The sequence below is a fragment of the Aegilops tauschii genome, chromosome 3 (genome assembly GCF_002575655.3).
Source record: "Aegilops tauschii subsp. strangulata cultivar AL8/78 chromosome 3, Aet v6.0, whole genome shotgun sequence".
In the NCBI taxonomy this organism is placed as follows: Eukaryota; Viridiplantae; Streptophyta; class Magnoliopsida; order Poales; family Poaceae; genus Aegilops; species Aegilops tauschii.
Genome location: NC_053037.3, coordinates 133,141,676 through 133,159,982, shown reverse-complemented (window position 1 = coordinate 133,159,982; position 18,307 = coordinate 133,141,676). Strand labels below are relative to the sequence as shown.

Here is an 18,307-nt window from a genome sequence, read left to right as displayed (position 1 = left end):
TGTAGGAAATTTTAAACGAGGGCTAAGTTTGTAAATTTCCTTGCATTTGGGACAAGCGCGCACTGAAGACATGGTTCCCCCCTTCCTCTCTCCCTTCATTTCCCCATTCGTACTCCGTGGGCGCCAAAACAGCCTCTCCACCCCACCCTCCTCTGTCCGCCACCCCATCCATCGCCGTCCTCCTCCACCATGCTGGAGCTGATACCCCGACGCCGTCGTCCATCACAAGAGATCAACCTCTCTCATCTGCGGCTTCGGAACGGGATCCTTGCATCCCGGCCTCTCGCTTCATCCCCGCCGTCGTCCACCTTGTCGGCGCCGCTCCTACGACCGTCTCATCCACCGCGCCCCGCCGCCATCGTCTACCCTCCTAGATCTGCTTCCATGCCGCCGACAGCCAACGCTACCGCAGCACCGCCAAATTCTCAGCAGATGCATACACGGCACCGCACCAAAGGCGGTACTCTTTCGTATCTGCTCAACTTATTTATCGCGGCAAGAAAATAGATCGGCACTACTTTACTCTGATTTCTTGTCCATCACTTACTTTCTAGTTGAAAGCAAACATTGGTTGAGAAGTTGCCTTTGTCCGGTTTGCACCTTCAGATCCGCCATGGCATGCTCAACACTATACTTGCAATGTTTATGGTTTTCCCCTTTTATATTCCACACTAGTTAAATGCCAGTAGACTAAATTTCAAAATTGGGTCAGTCGATTTTTCAGAGCTCGCCGGAGTTCGCCAGTGCGAAGGAAGGGGCTCGTGTGGGGACGATGGTTGTGCGGGCGGTGGTGGAGCCTCGCCGAATGAAGAACACTCGACGCGGGTGGGGGTGGGGGTGGCAGAGGAACATAGGCGGTGGGGGCGGTTCAGGGGAGGGCGGGGGGTCGAGGCCGGTGGTTCCGTCGGCGGCCCGTGCGGTGTTCTGTATGGGAAGAATCAGAGACGAGGAAGAAGAAGGGTTAGGAGACGTAGGATCTTCATCCAACCGCCTGAAATGGTCGACTGACCCAAATGAGAAAAGTCACGCAACTTGCATGCAGACATGTAGAATATGCTTCCTCTTCTGTTCTTTAACATGTTCCTCTTCTGTTCTTCTTTAGTAAGCACAATATGTTCCTTGTCAGGAAGGGGAGCAGGGACATCTGCAGTCGACACCTCTACTGGGTCGGTTCTGCTAAATGATTCCGCACTTCGAGTTGGTCTGCCATAATACCCCGGAAATGGTGGGAGCCGCGCGGTCTTTGATAGACTAAACTGATAGTAACAGTTGTGCGCCTTCAGATGATTAGAGTTGGTCTGTAGGTGATCGATAGGCTGCATATTAGTAGCAGCAAAACCCTATGTTTTCCAGCCAGTTCCGCTTTCCCGATTTATTTATGGTGGTTATGGTGTACCCCTATTATCTACACTACGATCTGCCTACTGGCTCTGCGCTCTCGTTATCATGGTTTGGCAATAAACTTTCTATATGGTATATTATGAACCTATCATCTGCCAACTATCCTTACATTTGGGGCCCCCAACAGGGAGCTTATTTTTTTGTGTAGTTGTGCCAAATTATATTAATCTACTCACCATATTACAGCACACATGGGCTCTCTCATCAGAATGCAGTGATAGCACACAAGGGTTTACAAGGAGCCTCTATTATATTACAATATCCTCTGCATTACAAAGATAATCTCACTACTATTTGTGTTTTCATGCTTTGCAGATATTGTACGTAATCACAATGAATATAAGAATGCGCACATCAGAAGAATATTGCGGAACAGTTCATTGGGTAACAAACTTGGCATCAAGGGATTGAGGTCCTTTGTGGATGCAATGAAACCCACATGCTCCCGACCTATGATTCGTATTCATAATATGATCCTAACGACTATTCTGAGCTCAAGGAGTCAAAGGCAGATGGCCTATCCTGTTCACCCAATAAGGTGCATGTTCTAATTTGGCAAGGTTTTATTGGTTGCACATATCTTGCATAAGGTGACTTGCATTTCTTTTGCTTCGTTGCACCGCCATCTGCTTAGTTTACTCATGATATATGTGAAGATGCCATGCCCATCCATTATCAACACCTATTACATTTGTCGTCATACCATGTTTTTCCATTCAAATGTTGTTCTTGTGTTTCAGACATCCAGTAGGAAGAGGGTGATTGCAGAACCTGAAGGAGTACAAGCAAAGTCCTTGAAATAGGTGGTGCTACCGGAGAAATCACATAGCACCCGATGTATATTGGTGATAGAACCAGCGCCGCAAAACCTAGGATATCACAACTATGTTGGTCGCTGCTTTGCTCTTGTGAGTACGTATTGTCCTATCGTTGTCCTTACATTCATACCTGGTGGATTATGTGACATCATTGTGCATTATAGCTTGATTATCCACTGGTCGCTCCAAATTATCAGATCTATATTAATGCTTAAATTAATGTAGAATAAACCCAATGCCTATGAAGAAATTTAGTTATGCATTGTTCTTGTAAGTATATGTTGTCCTTCATCACTGTACTTATATTTGTCAGCTAGTTCTTCATGTACACTTTGCAGCTTATTTTCCCTTGTCCTCCATTTTTTTACACATCAGATCTACATTTACTCTTGCCAAAATATTGAATAAAACCAATGTTACTGAAGAAGTTTAGCTCTGCATTGCTCTTGTCAGTGCCTTCTGCCTGTATGCTGTATTTACATTTGTACTCGGCATCTTAAGTTAAATAATTGCCATTTGTTCCTATATTTTTACATCTATATTTACTGTTAACAAAATGTAGAATAAAGGCAATACTCTTGAAGAAGAGTGTGTGGTAAACTTCTTGAATTGCCCCCCCATCAATATGGACAAGGCCTTTATAGAGCCTGTCTTCACTACTAATGTAAGTTTGTCCTCCTCGAGCCTTCAAACTTTGTTGTTTATATTTGGATAGCTATGAGTGCAAATGCTGTTTATTTTTGTCGTCTGCATCAAATTGCTTGTTCAAAGTTTATAAAGTAGAAGTACATAAACATAAGTTTGTCCTTCTCAATTTCAGTCTTTAGTTGTACAATCTAGTTCCTTATTCGTACCATGTAAATTAAACTAAACATAACAAGTTATCTTCTTTAGCACTATGTGTATGCTTGTGTTCTTGATCTGTAATCAAGTGGTGTGGTGAGACTACCAACAACAGCACAATGTCATATCCTGCTATGTCTCAACTATGAACAATGCCATATTATATTAATGTTATTTAAATCATGTCTCTTTATTCACCAATCTGAAATGGTATAAATTGACAGTGCACTCACCATTCATGCTTATACGTTGTTTAGAACTACATCTATGCTTGTGTTCTTGATCTGTAGTCCAGTGGTCTGGTGAAGCTGGCCGCTCCTGCACAATGCCATTTCCTGACGTCTTGACAATGAACAATGCCTACTATGTTAATGCTATTTTAAACCGTGTCTCTTTATTTCTGACAAAGAAATGAGATGAATTGACAGCGTTGATGCTTATATGTGCAAAACTTGTTATCTACCTACTTGTTTCTCTTTCAGGGTGACAACACTGCTGCTAGGAAGAACTGCCACAATGATAGTGAGATGAACCCATTGTTTGTCCCTCTAACACATATTCCAGAGGAGAAGGCAACACATATTGAGGGTAGGGATACAACCACGAAGTCACATCTTGATGTAGTGTCAAACTTACTCAGTGACACAAGCTCGATGAAGTCGCCACCTGAATCTGTTTGACTTCTTCAGTCTAAAATTCACGCAGAAATACATGCTTCTGCTCAAATACGACTGGAACTCCAATCTCTATGCAAGATTAACTGTAAGTACATGACGTTTATTGATGCTATGCAGCTTAAGTTGGTGGATATGAGCGCCAAAGAAGCGCAATCTCATCAAGTTGCTAAGTTGCTTGAGCTGCAGCTCCTGGGCCAGGCAAACCTTTCTTGAACTGTGTTGAAGTGCTGTCGGTTTTGTCTATTATTTTGTCCGCCTGTTAACTTCCACTGGTGGCGACATGCCCAGTTTATGTAATCTATTGTCTGGTTGCCCTTTATTATCACTAGCGGCGAACTTTGATGCCGAGGGGATGTAATATGCTATAATTTCTTTGTTGTATAGTCTAGGTTTATTCTTGGTCAGTATGCTATAATTTAGGCCGGAAGGTTCAGTGGATCTCAGTGTTGTCGGTCTTCAGGCCGGCCCGTTACTCATATGGGCCAAAACCTAGGCCTATAATCATCTTGGGCCATTAGCAGGTCTAAACCTATAGTTGTTTCCCGCCTTTAACAGGCCGAGTAAAGTTCTGTCCAGTTGGGCCAGAGAATACCATGGGCTTTTAACACGCTAAAACCTAGATTGGGCTAGCGTTGAGGCAAAAAATTCATGGGCCAATACAGGCCGAAACTGCCTAAGGCCCATGTTTGGCCCAAATAGGATGAGCAGTTAACAGGCCAAAGTATATCTCGGGCATGTTTGGCCCAATAAAATTATGGGCTTCAGGCCATTAACAGGCCGATAGGACAGTTGAGCTGAAATTTGTCCACGAAGTCTATGGGACGTTAAGAGGCCTAAACTTACTTCGGACAAGAAATAGCCCAGTCTTTGCATGGGCCGTTAAATGGTCTAAAGTTAAACCGGGCTGATAACGTCTAACAGGTCGAAACTATTATCGGGCCGAACTGGTAAACGGGCATTTAACAGGCTGAAATACAAACCTGTCTTAGTATGGGCCCAAAAGAACAGTGGCCTGTTAACGGGCCTGATCCGATATGGGCCGTAATTTGGCCCAAAACACGGCAGGCTGTGAACGGGCCTGATCTGGTATGGGTCTCAATTTGGCCCAAAACATGGCAGGCTGTTAATGGGCCAGCCCACTAGTGTCTGAAAAAACATGGCGGGCCTTTAGCTGGGCCGGCCTTTTCACCGGAATGGGCCCCTATTGGGCCATGCCATGTGTCGATGTATCATAGGCGCCTCCTGTCCAATGAGTGGATGACATCTGTCCGAACATTGAGCCGACATGTGTTTCCTCCGACCAATGAGAATTTTACACGTGGAAAATTCCCATTGGTCTGGGCTGTTAACGGGTTGTCGGATCCAAAACCGGACCCGATAGCTTAACGGCGTCCCGTTACGGTGGATGCCACGTGTCGGTCACCCTTGACGAAAGCACTTCTATGACGTGCGATTTATCGTCAAGGAAGTGGACACTTCTGTGATGATAATTTTGGTAATGTCATGGAACACTTCTACGCAGCATAGGTATGACTATCTTGATTCTATCATAAATTTGTCATGGATGTACATGCATGACAGAAAACGTGACCTACTGTGACAAACACGTATCATCACGGAAGTGTATTTTTTATAGTGCATATACATACAAATAGTCTCATCAAATCATGTCATCATCATAATCATCATCCAACACAAAGTGGTCTCTCGTCATCATCTCGAAAATAGCGATACAAGTCTCGGTTACTTGCAACTACATCGTCATCCATCTAAACAATGATATACGCGAGAAGAGATATCACTATGAGTGAGAGCGGAACTATGCAGTACATGAGTTCGTATCCTCTCTCGCATTAGCGTGAACCTAAACTAACTACTGGCTATCGCATGGAAACCGGAAACCGGTACACCTGGGCCTGACACTTCGGCCACTCGTCGTATACTCCTGGCGTAGCACTTCTTCGTCATCGATGATCTATGCACCTGCATCGTCACATGAGTCGATCATATGCAACATATATAGTTGAGCAACAGAAAGAGACAGACTTGGCAAAAATAGAAGCAACATATCATAAGCATAAATAACAAAGTTCATCGTACCCAAAATGCCCTAACTAGAGTGATCTTCACTAGTTGAGGAGGACGGTTTAATTACATCACAAATAAAGTCTCGTTGTGCATAACTCAAAGTTTCATCATTCAGAAAGTATGGACTAAATGGACACATTGTCATATATCGATAATCACTCCAACATGTCGTGACATCCATCCAAGTCAGGGAGATAGTCCCCGAGCTTAGTGAAAGGCTTCAGGTCGAGACGCTGAGCGGCTACGCGTGTTCGAACGTCTTCCCGCGACATTTGCCCTTCCTCGTAGAACAGACCTGTTTTGTCGAGGACCTCCTTCATGATGACTTGGGCAAGTTCACGCTGGATGTGATAGAACTCAGCTCGAAGTCGATGATCCGGGATATCTCCTACGTTCTTTGCTCATTGCAGAATATGGGCATCACCGGATTTAGGTGACATGCGAAGGTTCTGCTGATCCTGTCTGTACTCCAACATGTGGTGTAGGACATAGAATCCATCACTAAGAGTATCACTCAGTTGCTGGATGCAGCAGAAGTCGGTCTTATGGCCGAAGGCGGGCCTGCCGTCCCTTTTCTTCTTGGTCTTAATCTCTCCACCCCGTACACCGTAGAAAAAGATAGCACTATCGAGAATAGACTTGATGTGGGTGTAATCCTTATTGTTCATGTTCTTCGACAAGTCCAAGTAAAGAGCATGGGAGTATCGGGGGTAAAGGATGATGAGGACGGCGCGACCGCCGCTGCGCAAAATAAGTACACCTCAAATTAATTAGCCTCCAACGTGCAAATGAATGATTGAAATCGAAGGAAGGATATCCGCACGGATGACCTACATGGGATGATAAGGCACGAGAATTGTCTCCTTGTCCTTATTGGCGACCATGAAACCGAGGATGTAGTCCCTCGCATATTCATGGTGCTTTGCGCAGATTGCCAAGAAGCCCTCGTGCATGAAGTACGGGTCAGCGACACAGATATAAGGTATCTGCTCAATCCCGATGATGCAGTTCATGTACATGGCATAAAGGCGGACAAACGTAAAATCCAACTTCTTCAAGTGAAACATGTCGAAGATGTAATCGAATCGAAGGAAGAACTTCTCCGCGGGGAATGTGTGCACGTACGACCTTTGCCGCGACATGTTAACCACGTAGAGTGGGTATCCTGGATTTTCCGAGGCGATGAGGCTTTTCTCTCTCCGCAGCACATCGTCATGAAGTCTCCTTAGATCTCCGTGTGTGGCTTCTACCGCTGCTTTAGGTAGGATTGGTTCACCAGGGATATGCCATTTTGCCGCATCGGGGATAGGTATACGGTCTTGAACCTGAGGCTGCTGAGGCGGCTGGATCATAGAAGTAGCTTTGTTGTCTTTCCTTGGTTTCTTCCTATGCTTATTTGCTACCGGAAGGTCGTCTATAATACGTTCAGCCTCCGGAGGCGGCAATTCAGGCACCGACTCATGATGCTCAAACCCTGAGTACTCATCATAGGCGCCAGTATTGAGATACTATTGAGTGTCATCGTCATCCTCATCCTCATCTATGGCGATGTCATCAGCGACTAATGGAGCCTCTTCCTCACCCCGTCCGCTATCACCCAGCACGACAGCTGATGCTAATTGGGTAGGTGGGGTGTTGATGTTCATACCTTGCTGAGGCTGCGTGCTCGTGGGTGTGCTCCCGGCCGCCTCCAGACGAAGCAGACTCTTTGGCCACAACAAGACCCACCCATTGCAATTGCCAAGGCGCCGCAGGGTCTCGTCATCATCCCCCTAGTACCGGAGGAGCCAAATTCTCGTGGCCCGATTTGACAATGGCCACGGAAACCTTGAAGACGTCAGGGGGGATCGGCCGGCTGTGGAACAATGGTTCCTTCGGCTTCATTATCGTCGCCTTCCCCACGTCCACCTTCTGGTCACTGATGGTGTACAATATGGTGCGTGAGGTTATGTCGGCCTGCAAAGACATGTCTGCGACGTGAGACATCCGAAAGGCAACGAAAACGGGAGATTATACATTTATTGAAGAGGGCCGGTGTGACAGATACCGTGAGGGCGTCGAGCTCAGCCAAAGATGAAGCATCGCCGAGCACGTCCGAGACGGACGACGGGCTGCTATGAGCAGGTGCGGGAGCCGGTGCAGGAGCTAGTGCGGGAGCCGATGCAGGAGCAGGTGCGGGAGCTGGTGCAACGCTAGTGGAGCTGCTCCCGAACAAGTCGGCAAGGGGAAAGTCCGCTGCATTTTTCTGGATTTTGCCTGCTCCAGCTGACAACGGCCGGAACCAAGACACCCGACATATCTGCAATCGCCTGTTTTGCGGCAGCTACCGCTGTTGCGACTGTCTCAACTGATTTCTTCTCAACCGCAATCTCAACCTTCTTTTCTATGTTTTCTTCAGTTAACCTCCGTCTTTCCTTTCTCTCCTCCATGGTCTCACGGTAGTACTTCTTCCACATGGCGTCGTCTCCGACACCGTGCACGCGTCCATACGACGGTCGAGTGTCCACCGGGAGTCCTTTCAACATGTTCAATGCCCAGTTGAATGGGGTGTCCCACTTGGCCTCGACAGCGCCTCAGATGGCGAGTGGCTTTCGGCCGCAATCCTGTGCTGCTCTCTCTGCAAAAGGAACAAGAATCATTTACAAATATGACTAAATGTGCAGTCGAATTGATCAGAAACTAAAATTACAAGCAGTCTCATGAACTCCATCGTGACCGGGTCCGTCTTGAAAACCTTCTTGACTGGGTCCCAATGGTACCGGGCCCTGAGGACGTCACGCTCCTAAGGGACGGTGAACTCCGCCAAGGGGTCTGGGATGCCCAGACTTTCGCGTTCCGCATCCTCCTTGGCCCATATGGACCTCTTCCCGTCGTAACCACGGCTTCCGAGGTGGTGGCACCCCATGTTCCTCTGTTGAAGCCCCTTCATGTATTTCGACTTTTCTTTGGCAGAAGAAGAAGAAGAAGAAGAAGAAGAAGAAGAGGAAGAAGAGGAAGAAGAGGACGACGAGGACGAAGAGGAGGACGAGGAGGAAGAAGTACCAGACACGCATTATGAAGTACCAGGCACAGGAACCTTCCATGCACACACCAGCCAACGAATAGCGCATACGCCGGCAAGTCATGCGTCGAGGACCTGTACCAGACACGCATTATGAAGTTCCGTTTGCTAAAGGTGTCGTATGTCTTGAACCCATTATCCCAGGCTTCTTGCAATACGTCCTTCAGCGGCTGCAGGTACACATTCATATTCTTCCCCGGATAGTTGGGCCCTGGATTTATCAACGTCAGGAAAATGTTCTTTCTTTGCATAATCTGTCCGGGGGGAGATTGAGTGGAAAGACAAATACGGGCCAACAACTGTATTGGGTTGCCGTCAGACCAAACACACTGAACCCATCCGTGCTGATGCCGACTCAAGGATGCCTCGGATCTGCCGCTTTGCCATCATGTAATGCATCGAAGCTCTTCCATGCTTGACTGTCCGATGTGTGCACCATCATCAGCTTTCCATCTGCATCTAGTTGGGTTCTTTTGCCCGTTTTGTACCATGTCATCTGTCTGGTCGTCTCTTCGACCATGAAAAGACGTTGAAGTCTTGGTACGATTGGCATATACCGAAGAACATTAACGGGGATTTTGGTATGCGTCTTCTCACCCATACCGTTGTCTACCACAGCATACCTGGATGACTTGCAAATGGGACAATAGTTCAAGTCCGCATACTGAAGCCTAAATAAGGCACATCCTTTCTCACAGGCATGTATCTTCTCATAGGGCATCTTAAGAGCATGGAGGTTTTGTCTGACTGGTACAGGTTTGCAGGTAGTACATGGCCTTTGGGTAGAAAACGTCCAAATACTGTCATCATTGTGTTGTAGCATTCTCTGCCCAAGTTGAATTGAGCCTTCAGAGCCATTATTTGTGAGATGGCATCCAGCTGACAAAGCTCGGTGTGCTCATGAAGAGGACGTTTTGAAGACTCCAACATTTCATTGAAGGCCTTTGCAGATTACTCCATCTCATCGTCCGAGTCCCGAGCATCATCAAAGTCTTGCACCATGTCTTGCATCCCGGTACCATGCTCGTCGGTGCAACGACGAAGCACCTCAGCTCTAGCACATTGGGCAGACTCGCCATGAAATGTCCACACCGTATAATCTGGCGTAAAACCCCACTTCTGCAGGTGTTTGCCCATTTCATCCTCTGTCCTCTTGTGCCAATTGTTGCACCCGGCACAGGGGCACCATGTTGTCCTCTGGCCATTTGCAAATGCGGCTCTCAGAAACCCCTTGGTTTTTGTTAACCATTCAATGGTCATGTCTTTCTGACTAGTGTGACCGGTGTACATCCACGCACGATCAGTCATCTTGCCTAGCTACTGGAGACATAAGAAAGATATATATTCATCAGTTAATGGAGTTTGTCACTTTTATTCGTCCATGCAACCTAGACACTAATAGGTAAAGATAGGTCCTAATCCCACCCGAGTATGTGTAGATTGGGTTCGTTTTCCCATGCTCTGCTCCGGATCCGACGCAAAATTTCGGCAGCACCTCCACGCTGTTCTCCTGATACACGTCCCGGCAATAAGCAGAGAGGATGTGTACCCGGAGAACAACAGGGAGGCACTAACGAAATTCTGCATCGGATCCGGAGCAGATCATATGGGAAAACGAACCCAATCTACACATACTTGGGCTGCCCATGGATAACGTTGGACAATTCGAATGAATCATGGTTATAAATATGCAAATGCATGCATATTTATAGATGTAACCCTTTCAAACGGGGACGCATAATGGTCACGCATACTGATGATTGAAGACCTATAGCTATCAAGTTTCATCGGCACGAAGACCGGAACAGAGAAAATCAAGGGGGGGAGGAGATGTCATTTGTCTAACCCACGAACGCAGGGGCGGAGCTCGTCGAACACTAGACCCTCGCAGCGACGAAAAAACTGCACATTTAAATCGAAAGATGAGTTTCATAGCAATATTGTTTTTTCCGTCAACCTAACTAAATATTTACAACAGGGCGAGCGGGTTAGGGGTTCCTCGGCGTCGATAGAACCCTAAATAGCAAGTATCATCGGTGCAAGATACATGAGGCGCTCGGTGTTGAACACTAGATCCACGTCCGACAAGTGACGCCGGCGCCCGGCGTCCCGCGACAATAGTTCTGGTGGCCGATGACGGCCGAACACCTTGGCAAATTTGTCTGGCAGCCTCTACGATGAGGATTAAAGCCAAGTATTGAAATTTCAAACAACCAAACCAACTTGAGTCAGTTTGGGTGTTTCAAGTTTCAACACTTAGCTTTCAATCGTCATCTCAGAGGCTGCCAGACAAATTCGCGATGGTGTTCGACCGCCATCGACGCCGAGAACTATTGCTGCGGGACGCAGGACCCCTGTGTCACTTGTGGGACGTGGATGTAGTATTCGACACCGACGGCCATATGTATCTCGCACTGACGGTACTTGCTATTTAGGGTACCATTGACACCGAGGAACCCCCTAACCCGCTCGTACCCGGTAAACTAAATTAGCATGCATTCAATAAGCAAAACTACATCATCTCTTGCGTCTGTACATCGTTGAATATTAGTTTTTGGTTCGATCTTGCGGTGTCCTCCCCCAGTGACAAAGTAGGGGTAGCGAGGCACATATTGTATTGTTGCCATCAAGGATAAAAATATGGGGTTTTCATCATATTGCTTGAGTTTATCCCTCTACATCATGTCATCTTACTTAAGGCGTTACTCCGTTCTTATGAACTTAATACTCTAGATGCATGCTGGATAGCGGTCGATGTGTGGAGTAATAGTAGTAGATGCAGGCAGGAGTCGGTCTACTTGACACGGACATGATGCCTATATTCATAATCATTGCCTTGGATATCGTCATAACTTTGCGCTTTTCTGTCAATTGCTCAAAAGTAATTTGTTTACCCACCGTATGTTTTCTTTCAAGAGAGAAGCCTCTAGTGAAACCTATGGCCCCCGGGTCTATTTTCCATCATATATTTTCAGATCTATAAATAAAAGAACCCAAAAATACCTTGCTGCAATTTATTTATATTTACCTTAGTTTGCTCTTTTATTTATCTTTTATACCTATCTCTTTTAGATCTCACTCTTGTTCGTGACCGTGAAGGGACTGACAACCCCTTTTTCGCGTTGTGTGCAAGTGTTTGTTAGTTTGTGCAGGTACATAGATTGGAGACTTTCTTGTGCCTCCTACTGGATTAATACCTTGGTTCTTAACCGAGGGAAATACTTATCTCTACTTTGCTGCATCACCCTTTCCTTTTCAAGGGAAAAATCAACGCAAGCTCAAGAAGTAGCAGCATCCAACCATAAAAGCGCATGACAACCTCTGCTTCCCTCTGCGAAGGACCTCTTTTACTTTTACCTTCTACCCTCATACAAGAGTCATGGTGATCTTCACCTTTCCTTTTACACCTTTTCTTTTTGGCAAGCACTATGTGTTGGGAAAAGATCCAGATATATTATCATAAAGTATTATTGTTGACATTACCCTTGAGGTAAAAGGTTGGGAGCCGAAGCTATAAGCGCCTATCTTTCTCTGTGTTCGATTGAGGCTTTGAACTCATAATTATCCCATGAGTGTTAACAATTGTGAAAGACTAGAAGATGGTTGAGTATGTGAGCTTGCTATACAAAAGCTCTTACATTGACTCTTTCTGATATTACGATAAATTGCAATTGCTTCAATGACTGAGGTCACAGTTTGTTAGTTTTCAATAAAGTTTCTAATTCTATGAACGAATTGTTACTCTAGCATAAGAAATTATATGACAACATGTTGCTGTTCTAAAGATGATCATGATGCCCTCATGTATGTATTCTATTTTATCGACACCTCTATATCTAAACATGTGGACATATTTATCGATTTCGGCTTTCGCTTGAGGACAAGCGAGGTCTAAGCTTGGGGGATTTGATACGTTCATTTTGCATCATGCTTTTATATTGATATTTATTGCATTGTGGACTGTTATTACACATTATGGTACAATACTTATGCCTTTTCTCTCTTATTTTACAAATTTACATGAAGAGGGAGAATGCTGGCAACTGGAATTCTGGACCGGAAAGGAGCAAATCTGAGGGACCTATTCTGCACAACTCCAAAAGTCCTGAAATTTACGGAGAATTATTTTGGAATATATAAAAAATATTGGGCGAAGAAAATACCTGAGGAGACCCACCAGGTGGCCACAAGCCTGGGGGCCGCGCCCTACCCCCCTGGGCGCGCCCCTAGGGTTTGTGGGCCCCCTGGCAGGTCCCCGGTGTCCATCTTCTACTATATGAAGGGTTTTTACCTGGAAAAAAATCATAAGGAAGCTTTCGGAACGAAGCGTCGCCGTCTCGAGGCGGAACCTGGGCACAACCAATCTAGGGCTTCGACGGAGCTGTTCTGCCGGTGAAACTTCACTCCGGGAGGAGGAAATCGAAGCCATCGTCATCACCAATGATCCTCTCATCGAGAGAGGCTCAATCTCCATCAACATCTTCACCAGCACCATCTCCTCTCAAACCCTAGTTCATCTCTTGTATCCGATATTTGTCTCAAAACCTCAGATTGGTACCTGTGGGTTGCTAGTAGTGTTGATTACTCCTTGTAGTTGATGCTAGTTGGTTTATCCGGTGAAAGATCATATATTCAGATCCTATTATATTCAATACTCCTCTGATCTTGAACATGAACATACTTTGTGAGTAGTTACATTTGTTCCTGAGGACATGGTAGAAGTCTTGTTATAAGTAATCACGTGAATTCCGTATTCGTTCGATATTTTGATGAGATGTATGTTGTCTTTCCTCTAGTGGTGTTATGTGAACGTCGACTACATGACACTTTAATGTCTACTACAAAACTTGTTCTTGTAGACTCATATTGGACTCCGGACGCAGAGGTTTGTAGGACAGTAGCAATTTTCCCTCAAGTAGATGACCTAAGGTTTATCAATCCGTGGGAGGCGTAGGATGAATATGGTGTCTCTCAAAAAACCCTACAACCAAATAACAAAGAGTCTCTTGTGTCCCCAACACACCAAATACAATGATAATTTGTATAGATGCACTGGTTCGGTGAAGAGATGGTGATACAAGTGTAGCATGGATAGTAGATAATGATTTTTGTAATACTCCCTCCGTCTGGGAAAACTTGTCCAAGGGTTAGTTCATTTTCATTTTTGCAAAAAAAAAACTCACGATTTCAATCCCCTTGCTAATCACCCCCTCTTCCTCCTTCCACCCTCGCTTGCGCCCCGCTAGCAAGAACCAACTCCGGCAGACGCCGTAAGGCCCAACGCCCCCCGCGCGCACCAGCGCCAACGCCGCCCACCTGCGCTATCCCTGAGCCTCGCCTCGCCGCCCTATTAATCACGGCCCCGCCCCCCTCTGCTTCATCCTCCTCCCCGTCCCCGTCCCCGGCGACCCCGCAGCGCAGGTGTAGCTGGCGGCGGTGGAGCCATGGAACCTGCCGGTCCGCTCTGCCCGCGATCCCGTCATCAATTACGACGACCACCGATAGTTCTTCGCCCGCCACGTTCGTCCCAAGTATCGCCCGCGGTAGGAACTAGCTCCAGCCACCGCCGGCAGTCGCCGTAGGGCCCAGCGCGCCGCCACCCACCTGCGCCATTGCTACCAATCTGCGCCGCCCCTCCTCGTCCCCTCGCCCATCACCGCCGCAGGCTGTCCTCGCCCCCTCTGTTGATTGGCAGCGACAGCGGTGTCATCGCCTCCTTTGTTAATTGGCAGCATCAGCAGCCTCCTCTGTTGAATTGAAGCAGCAGCATGGCGGTGGTGGACCAGGAGCAAAGGGAGGAGAGCGAGGAGCAAAGGGAGCCATAGATTGAAGCAGCAGCGGCACGACAATTCTGAATTTCAACAACCAGAAAGCAGAGGGAGTAGCAGCAGGAGATTAGTTTCAACAATGGTAACCAGAGAATGAAGAAGCAGAGGGAGTAGCAGTAGGAGATCAAGAAGTACAACAACCAGAAAGTGAAGAAGCAGATGGACTGCAGAAGAAATAGCACCAGCAGTACAAGACTTATAGCAGATCAATAGAGCAACAGTGGCATGTTCAGTTAGCTAAAGCTTAAAATGGAAAAGTGTTACTGCTAAAACTGAAAACAAGATGAATATTGTTGTACTAACATGATTTTCTAGACATGGGCCTAAAATTTCTACACACTGATTTGACAAGCAATACTTCTAAAATTCAGTGCACAAGACCTTTCAAATTGAATTAACTGAATTACAACAAATTTGGCAAACAAATTAAACATTGTTAGAACTGGTATACTAGTTACTGCAAATTTAGATAAACACTTGTCATCTCTGAATTTGAGAGACTGTCTTTTTTCATTTTGAACTTGAATGGTGATCTCTTGATAAAAGCTTAATTTAATTTCCCCTGTAATTTACTTATTTTTCAATGTCCCTGGCACATCGTTCATGCAAAGTCTACAATCCTAATTAGATGCAGAGTAGCATATCGCTGCAATTGTGTAAGATCAAGAACAGTTACTGTTGTCGCTCCAACATTCTAAGTCTCGTTTAAAAAAACAATTTCAGTCTGTATGGCTAAATAAGAGCACATTGGTACAGTGTGGAAAATTTGCTACCGGAATCATGTTAGCTGCCGAACCCAAATGGTGATATACTCCTGCTGCCACCTTTGTCGTATTGTTCGTTCCATTTTCTTAGCTCATTCATGCTCGTGGCATTGAAAGCAACGGGTGGGCTCACCTGCACAGCAAAAAAGAAAACAATCAAACATGAAACATAAATTTGTGGATGCTAGCAAAGTGATAAAAACATTAAGTATAGCACCAGAGAACATTAAGTATTCATGAAACCTTTAAACCTCTAGTTGCCAAAATGAACAAGGAGTACTTTTAATCTCTCAAAAGGAACAACACTGTGAGGATGACATCTCTACAGCTTGCTTTACTTGATAGAGTAGAAAATTATTTGAATTTTTGTTTGCTTTACTTCTCTCCCTCTCTCTCTATCTAACTTGTTGCTGCTAGCTTCAGAAAATTGGGTACTATACATAAAATTCAATAGTGATCAGCTTGATTTGATAACAATAGTGATCAGTTTGATTTTATACCAGTAATGATCAGCCAGAGTATCACTGTTCTCAATGGCCTCAGATCATTTTCCTACTCAGATCTATTTGGACCACAGGGAACAACTTCTATCTATATATCGTCATGCAACAGAACAACTAAGAGAGGGAGCTGAAATCAGTGCAAGAGCAGCATAGGTGAGTGCAAGAGTAACAAAGTCAGGACATGGTGATATACTCCCATCTCTAGATAAATACAGTAACAAAGTCAAGAATATGTTCGGCCATCAGTCAGTCTATGTAAATGCATATTCCAACATGGTCATATAGTAGCACCACTTCATATAGCAGCAGAACTTAAATGATTCCTAGATGCACTAGTAATCATTTAGTTTAAAACTTAACAAGGTTCGGTAACAATTGAAACAACGGCTTCAAAAAATAGAGAGACAAGATGTAGGGTTTTTAGCTGCTGCCACAACACAAAGTCTATAGATGCTGAAGTTGTCAGTGTTAAATCATTCAAAGTAGATGATGCAAGCAATCAACATTCAATTGACCAAAACATTCAGTGTCATACAATTACAGAGTTGTTACTCCAACACACATAGCAGCACCACATGCCTACTCTAGTGCAAATTTGGAAAAATGGCACTTGTGACTACTCCAGTGCTACAATCTGATTACTTTTTTCAGTGGAGAACACAACAGACATCACACCAAAGACTATTTTTTCAGTAAACACAACAGACATCAACACTAACATTGTAATGGAATGGGGGAAATAGTGGAACTGAACTGACCACATGCAGGAGAGATGGAGCTGTGCGGTGGAGCGGTGGAGATGTGCATTGTGCTGACCTTCTATGGGACAGCGGCGCCAGCAATGTGAATTGGTCGATGGTTTAACCTTTAGTCAACAACAACTACTGTCAAAAATAATTCAGTGCATACGGTAATCTTCTTCTACTCTTACTACTTCTGTCAATCTTGGCATTGGAGGCATAACCTTTAGTCAACAACAACTGCTCCCAACTCTGAATTTTGACACTAAGAATAAGAATAAAAATTCAGTGAGTAATTTAGATTAAAGAATAAGAATAAGAACAAGGTCTTGAGGATGTTCATCTAAATTTTGCTGTGTCATGTTTCTTTAAGGAATGGCCATGCAACAGAAGAACTGAGATAGGGAGTACATTACCTCTCTCAGTAAAATAAAATAAAATTATGGAGCTGAATCTGACCTCCAGCTCTACAAACTAGAAATTATGGAGCTAAAAATTATACAGGTTGTCTCATACAGTAAAATTCAGTGAAATTTTATAAACTGGAAATTATGGAGCTGGATCTGATCTTCAAGTCAGACTCCAGACACCACAGGCACAAAAATTGAGCAGGGAGCAGCTAGACCATTAAATTTAGCTAGACAAGATTTCATAGGAGAGAGCCTGTAGTGGTGTGTGCTCTGCGCGTACCCTATGAAGAGGGGAGAGCTTCCTTTGTCTCTGCCGGAAAAGGAAATGTGAGATTTTGCTCTTCCCGGTTTGAAATTTTGCCGGCGGCTCCAACACCTACATCGAGGCGCTGGTGGAGGGCTAGAGTCCGCCGCCGCCGCCCACAACTCCCTCTTCCTCTGGCTGGACGCCGTGCCGGGGATGCTGGAGTGGTACACATTCGGCCTCGTCGCGGGCAGGGATGGGGAAAGGTGAGTATTTTAGGGAACAAATCGACGGGCAAGGATGGGAGGAGCGATGGAGCTGCGGGTCACGGCAGCGCGGCGTAGTGGAGCCGCGGATTGCGGCGGAGTGGCGTGGTTAAGCTGCGCGGCACATCGGAGCGGCGTGGTGGAGCTGCGCGGTGTCGCCGGTGCCGCGGGGGAGCGGTGGAGCAGCACAAGCGGAGCTGTTGAAGGGGACGATGGACTGCGGGTTCGGTCAGAGTTTCTTCGAGGGGATTTTTGCAAAAACGCCACGGGGACAAGCTTTCCCGGACAGAGGGAGAAATAACAATAAAAAACAGCAAGGTAGCAAGTAACAAAAGTGAGCACAAACGGTATTGCAATGCTTGAAAATGAGGCCTAGGGTCCGTATTTTCGCTAGTGCAATCTCTCAGCAATGCTAATATAATTGGATCATATAACCATCCCTCACGTGCGATGAAGAATCACTCCAAAGTTCTTATCTAGCGGAGAACACAAGAAGAAATTGTTTGTAGGGTACGAAACCACCTCAAAACTATTCTTTTTGATCAATCTAACCAATAGTTCGTACTAAAAGAACACCATATCATACATATCAACCAACTCTAGTGTCACCTAGATACTCCAATGTCACCGCGGGTATCCGTGACTTGATTATACGATATGCATC

General features: G+C 45.5%; 1 long non-coding RNA gene across 3 annotated transcripts; it reads right to left on the bottom strand.

The window, feature by feature from the left end:
* Positions 1-13,915: 13,915 nt before the first annotated feature.
* Positions 13,916-17,908, bottom strand: LOC109737436 (uncharacterized). 3 transcript variants are annotated; one of them, XR_012204458.1, is made up of 4 exons: positions 17,414-17,908; positions 16,742-16,988; positions 15,490-15,613; positions 13,916-14,739 (listed from the first exon to the last, which is right to left on the bottom strand). It is a non-coding gene; the product is annotated as an uncharacterized lncRNA (long non-coding RNA). The 3 variants fall into 3 exon arrangements; XR_006671872.2 differs by lacking the exon at positions 13,916-14,739 and having other exon boundaries at positions 15,257-15,613; positions 16,742-16,848; positions 16,948-16,988; positions 17,414-17,889; XR_005772255.3 differs by lacking the exon at positions 13,916-14,739 and having other exon boundaries at positions 15,257-15,613; positions 17,414-17,888.
* Between the last annotated feature and the right edge of the window lie 399 nt (positions 17,909-18,307).